Below are 6,717 nucleotides of genomic sequence, written 5' to 3' on the forward strand. Positions count from 1 at the left end.
GCTTTCCAGAATGCAGCCCTTTTCTTGTCGGGAAGGAAGTGGAACTGTTCAAGATAATAAGTTTTCATTTTCCTGCTATTTTGTTTGCCTGCTAGCTTTCAACCTACTCAGCATGTCAGCCGAATTTTTATTAAAGAAGCAAAATCACTTTATCATTGATCTCACTTTTGGATTTATCCACTGACTAAACAGTAAAATGACAAGAGGTTCCCCTTGTCTCATGATGCACTTTTATAATTACACAACTAATGGAACATAACTCTTCAGAGAAAGAAAGGAACCATGCGTTTTTCCAATTTAAATTGTTTCACATTAATGCATTGGAACACATCTGCTACAAGCGAGGTGTTGCCCCTTCCATCCGATAGGGAGAGCCAAAGAGCTGCTCTCCGCTCACCTCGACAGTTTGTTGTTTTTTGAACACCTGAAGATGTAATATTAGACCTGCTATTGGGCGTGTAGAGTTGTGTTCTTTCTTTCCTCTGTCTTGCTGGTGGCTTGGTGATCTTGCTTGTGCAAAGCTGGTTATCTTATAGAAGCTATTTCGATGTATGTTTGTCTTGGGGAATGGTCTAGGTCCTTGACAACCTCGTCTCTTCTGATTAATGCAAATGCTTGTTCTGTTCAATACAAATAATTGATGCCATCCTGTTCCTCTGTAATTCTGTACTGATTAATGTTAGTGTTCCTACCTGTCATTAAAGATGTCATTGTAAATCCGTAGGCTTTGATTCGTTAATTTTTATGTTTTGTGTTTCAACATGATGGGGCAGCGTTGTCATTTTTCTTTTTAACAGTGGTTAACTGGTCATCCTTTTTGACTTCTTTTTCTCTTTACACAAGTGCTTTAGTGTTAGCCCAGAGCCATTCCTCGTAGACAACTCTAACTGGTAACTGTTATTTCTTTGTAATTTCTTTAAAGTGATTGCAGCACAGTGGTATGGTTTCTATTCTTTGGTAAAGAGCGCAGCATTTCCAAAATAACTGAATATTTTTAGGCTGGCTTACTTTTGTACAGCCATATAGAACATAGTAATTAATACAGAATGCTCTTATGCACTAAATTAAACTGATTACCAAGTGTAGCTTTGAGAGAGGTTTCACTGGGGTTATATTAGCAAGACAGTACCTATAAGGTAGGAAGAAATGTAATCCAAATATGTACAGATAACTGAGGTATGGAAAAATATAATTTATTGTATATTCTACAAGCGACAGATTACTGTTTTCAGATAAACAGCTGCTTTCTCATTTATGTTTAATAACTAACTTTTTGAAGGAAAAATGAGAAATAAATTCCATTAGTGCAACCATAAAAAGTCCCAACCAATGTTACCATGATGGCTTGAGACAGGCTATTACAATGTAAGTCCACATACAGGCACATTCATCAGCTTCAGGGTGGAGCAATCCAGACAAATATTTTTCCAGCTTGCCAATGGATTGCACACTGTGAGGCAGCACTTTGGAGCTGTAGTTTGTAAACTCCAGCTTGTGTTTCTCTCTCTGAGAAGTCATGTGCTGCTATTTCCAGAATGGGAGAAGGCTCCAAAGTACCACTAAATTTGAATGGTCAGTCAGCTAGAAAAAGTCAACGCCCAAATTGCTCTTTTCTTTGTCATGGCACAAAACATTGTCTGATTAGGCATGGTAATGATTACTGAACTCAGTAATCAGATTTGCTTGTGTGTTACTTAGCTTCAGGTATACTTGTCAGCTCTGAGCATCAGGTGTACTTCCCCCTGTTCTCCTGATTCTGCTCTGGCTCACTAAGTGCTCTTTCTTTGAGAATAATAGGGGATATTTACTGCACAAGAAATACTTGGAGATAGCACGTTTTTTACAGACTGACAAACCCCATTATTCCATATTCTGACTGCCAAGAAAAAGAAATTATTTTCAATGGGAAAAGGATTTCATTGTAATAAGAAAGTATTTCCATTAATAAATAATAATGAAATTATTATAAGGCTCCCAATGGTCTATAATTTGAGGAGGGCCTTTTTATAAGGGCAGGTAGCAACAGGACAAGGGGAAATGGCCTTAAACTGGAAGAGGGTAGATTTAGACTAGATATCAGGAAGAAATTCTTTCCTGTGAGGATGGTGAGACACTGGAACAGGTTGCCCAGAGAGGTTGTGGATGCCCCCTCCTCTCCCTGGATGCATTCAAGACCAGGCTGGATGGGGCTGTGAGCAACTTGGTCTAGTGGGAGGTGTCCCTGCCTATAGCAGGGGGTTGGAACTAGATGATCTTGAAGATCCCTTCCAACCCAAACCATTCTATGATTCTACGATTCTATGATTCTATGACTTCTGTTTGAGATTAATCAATTGTGACATATGTGAAAAATATAACTACCTTATTTAGAATCATAGAAATGCAGAATGGTTCGGGTTGGAAGGGATCGTAAAGATCATCTAGTTCCCTGCCATGGACAGAGGCACTTTCCACTAGATCAGGTTGCCCAAAGCCCCATGCAACCTGGCCCTGAACAGTTTTTCAACATAAAGAATATGTCAGATGCAATCTTTGCTTTCCTGGTTTGGAACACTTCAAGCAAGCAGTAACTTTTCCAGCTTTGAATCTTTCTTGCTGATGTTGCTATGGAGAGAGAGATCTCTCTACCGTGTATCTGATGGTACACATCATGTACATATGATACTTGTCTGAAGCATCGAAGTATGTGACAGGTACCATTCACCATATCAAAATAAGTATTTTACTCATTTTCTTTCATTTGTTTTCTGTAATGTTTCCTAATATTCCTCCACCTGAAGGATCTAACATGAGCTATGAGTTTTGCCAGGGTCTGACTCTTAGTAAACTCCTAGTAGACCAAACATTTAGTCGTTTCCCTTCCTATGAGATCATGTATTTTCTGCAACTAGCTGGCATCGTTCTAGCTAGGCTGGTAACTAATAGTTGTCTGTGTCGTGCAAAAAATTCAGAGCTCAGCTTTGAGGACTTGTGTTTAGGAGACTTCACAAAACACAGCTCTTTTCACCACTCTGAAGATTTCTAGCTCTTAGTGTTGGCAAAACTACATAAGTTGTTGTATGCAGAATGATATCCTTCCCCTTTAAAAATTCCATCTAGTTTCCTACCCATAACTGTGCATTTCTTACATGATTTCAAAGTAGAATTTTTAAGAATGGATGTGATAGTCTCGTCACTGCCACTGGAAAAAGGCTTTTCTGAGTTTAGGCCCTTGCAATGCCGATATTTGCCTTTCTGATAAACTGCTAGAACAGGCAGTTTTGTTATCGCTACCAGAGGTTTTCTTCAGCTCCTTCAGGACAAAGTTCCTTATTTTGACATTTTCAAACAGTTTTACGTACTCTGTGTAAGAACAGTACAAGCTCCTTCAGTTGCCAAACTAGCAATATTAACGAACTTCCATTTTTAACTATTAATGGTTTCCCATAGAAGAAATTACACTTTATGCACTCGCTTCTTGCGAATGTTTGAAACTAAACATTACCAACTCATTACTATTACCATTAGTCTGGTGTTACTCTGGTGCAGATGAACTTGAGCTTTCTTTATCACCCAAAATGTACATGTATTTTGTTCAAATAAGATCTTTGCCTTTAAACTAGATTATGTAATAAGAATTCACAGCTGAGCATTTTAAAATAGATCTCAATTCTATTTATGCTGTGATACATAAGGGAGTAAATCTGCACCTGCAGTGGCATGGTGGGATGGCAGATAGGGGCTTTCTTAGCTAGAGATCAGAATAGGTAAATAGTTCCCATTTGTTTGTTTGCATACAGATGTTAACTTCCAAGACTTTAAAGACATTGACAGGGAACAGATGATGGCGTGACTTTCTTCTTTTGCCTGAGCCATGTGGAAAAACTTGCATTGCTGCTCTGCTGCGTGAATAAATTGCTGCCTGGGAACCTGAGTAGCTTAGAAGGACCAAAGTGACTCAAAGCAACCCAACAGTGACATCCCAGTAGTCATGTTTATACGTAAATCGATTATTTTCAGTCTTAGAGGACTGCACCAAAACTGGTTTAAACAGATACTGAGTATAATTTAAAGTGGTGCTTTCAGGTTAAACAACTGGGCTTTCCCTTCCTGTCATGTGTGCAAATTCAGATCATTTGAATGGAGTTGTTACTCCGGAGCAAGTTAACATGACAGCCATACTCCATTGTACGCTAATACTCAACCAAGCAGATTTTATATTTGCATGGGTTGGGAAGCAGAGTAATTCTGTAACTTCAGTGAAGTTACCCCGGATTTATGCTAACATGAAAGAAGGGCCTTGGTCTCTTATCTTCCCCTAAGTATGCTGTATGCATTTTAGTGTTCCTCAGGAATTAACAGAAATGTCAGTCATGCTTTAGCAGAGCCTAAAAATACCTTCTAGTTAAACGGATTGTCACAGAAATGCTAAAAGTGTGAAAGGACATGTAACTCCGATTTTTATACCTAGGCGCATGGCTATACTCACACATGAAGTCTCTCTTGAAAAGTGATGTACTAATCAAGACAAAACAGTTTATCACACTTGAGACTACAACAATGTTCTTTAACATAGACACTATGTAAACAGGGAAGAGACTGAAAAACATTTCGTAAGTGATTTCTAATTTTAAATATCTTTGATGTCAGTGGCCTTTAGATCCACTAAATAAGGTCCAAACTGTCTCTGACTGAGCAGGCAAAATTGCCAGTAGTTTCTGCACACCTTGGCTGTCGTGCTATTGATGGAACATGGAATTACTTAAGTAATTTTGCATTAGATTCTATGTCAAAGCTGAGCTTAGAGTTCTCTCCATGGACCTGATGTTCTGTATTCAGAAGTCAGGCAGTTCTCTTTGTGTTCTTACAGTTTTATCTCTACAAAACCACGCTGATAGGAGGGTCCTGCCAGGAGGCTGGGCTAAGTCCTCAGATGGGCCGTGCTGCGCATGGTTAGGATTTCACAGGGACTGTCCTGGTTAGGTGAAGTAGTTTTAGTCCTTGGGCCTGTAGGAATGTGGAACAACGTGATGCACTAGGATAGGCTTCTAGCCATATGGCCTTCCACACATGTATTTATTGAAAGGCTCTTACTGAAGCTCTATTTTAATAGACATGACACTTTCCTGCCAATATTAAAGTATTGGATTGTTAAAATTTATCAAGGTTTTTTTGAGCTGCATATCCTTGGTGCAAATTAAGTCAACCAGATCCTTACCAGTCAACACTTAGAATTGTGTATAGCACCTATGGTTTGATCTCATTAAACCTATGAATCAAGTTTGTAAAGTTCTATACCTAATGTCTTTATTTTCTGTCACCTATACCTTGATTCTCTATTCTTGATAATTATTTTTCAAATTTTGCAATGCACATCCCCAGGCCATTTTCTGGATATTTTTGCAATTAGTTTAATGAACTTTGCGTAGGAGTTGCTATGTGATTAACAGCCATTACCTTCCTGGATTGCCAATTTTACAAACTACCTGGAGACTTCAAGTTCTGCAATTAAGACAAAAAAAAAGACAAAAGACTGTGGCAAATTCACCCAGCTAATGAACAATATGAGGGAGCTGGTTGTGGTTGTACAATGAAGAGAGATCCTGGCAAATTGGAGGGCTGGGCAATCACCAACCACATGAAGTTTAATGAGAGCAGAGATAGATTCTGGGATGGGGCCACCTTGGGTAAGTGCACACACTGAGGGATGAGGGGCGGGAGAGCAGCCCCACAGATCTGTGAGTTCTGTGACAGCAAATTCAACACAAGCCAGCAGTGCGCTCGGCAGCCCAAAGGGACAACAGTATCCTGGGGTGCACCGGGCCCAGTATTGCCACCGTGAGTGGAGGGGTTGTCCCACTCTGCTCTGTGCTGTGTGGCCTCACCTCCAGTACTGGGTGCAGTTTGGGTGCCACAATGTAGGAAGAGCATAAAACTATTAGAGAGGATCCAAAGGAGGGCTATGAAGACAACGAAGGGACAGGAGGACAAATGTATGAGGAGCAGCTGAGGTCCCTGGGTTTGCTCAGCCCAGAGCAGAGGAGCTGAGGGGAGGCCTCATGGCAGCTGCAGCTCCTCACAGCGCTGAGCTCTGCTCTCTGGTGACAACGACAAGACCCGAGGGAACGGCATGGAGCTATGCCAGGGGAGGGGCAGGTGGGGGTTAGGGAAAGGGTCTGCACCAGAGGGCGGTGGGCACGGAACAGGCTGCACAGGGTCACAGCCCCAAGCTGTCAGAGTTCAAGGAGCGTTCAGACTGCGCCCTCAGTCATAGGATTTCATTTTGGGTGGTGCTGTGTGGAGCCAGGAGTTGGAGTCGATGGTCCTTGTGTATCTCTTCCAACTCGGGACGCTTTGTGATTCTGTGACACTGCCATGTTCCGTCCCTCTCTGCAGCTGCCAGAGCAAATGATGTTAAGGAGTTCAGCGCTTTGCCTGGATTTGTTACCAGCGCATTACTCCTTCGTGTCGGCAGGGTTCAATGGCACATTTTTAATATCAAGGGAGGGAACGTGCCGCCACGCGACCCGCAGCGAATCCCCAGTGCCGCTCCCGCCAGCGGTTCCCGCAGCGGTTCGAGGCGGCGGTTCCCGCCGCGCGCTGCCGGCACTGTGTCCCGCGGACGGGCAGCGCCCTCCCCGCGGAGCCGGGCGCGTCGCCTTCCGGGCCCCGCGCGGGAGTCGGAGTCGGCCCGCCCCGCTCCCCGGGCTGTAGGCTGAAACCGGCGCCCCGGGGAGC

The sequence above is a fragment of the Numida meleagris genome, chromosome 2, assembly GCF_002078875.1.
Source record: "Numida meleagris isolate 19003 breed g44 Domestic line chromosome 2, NumMel1.0, whole genome shotgun sequence".
Lineage (NCBI taxonomy): Eukaryota > Metazoa > Chordata > Aves > Galliformes > Numididae > Numida > Numida meleagris.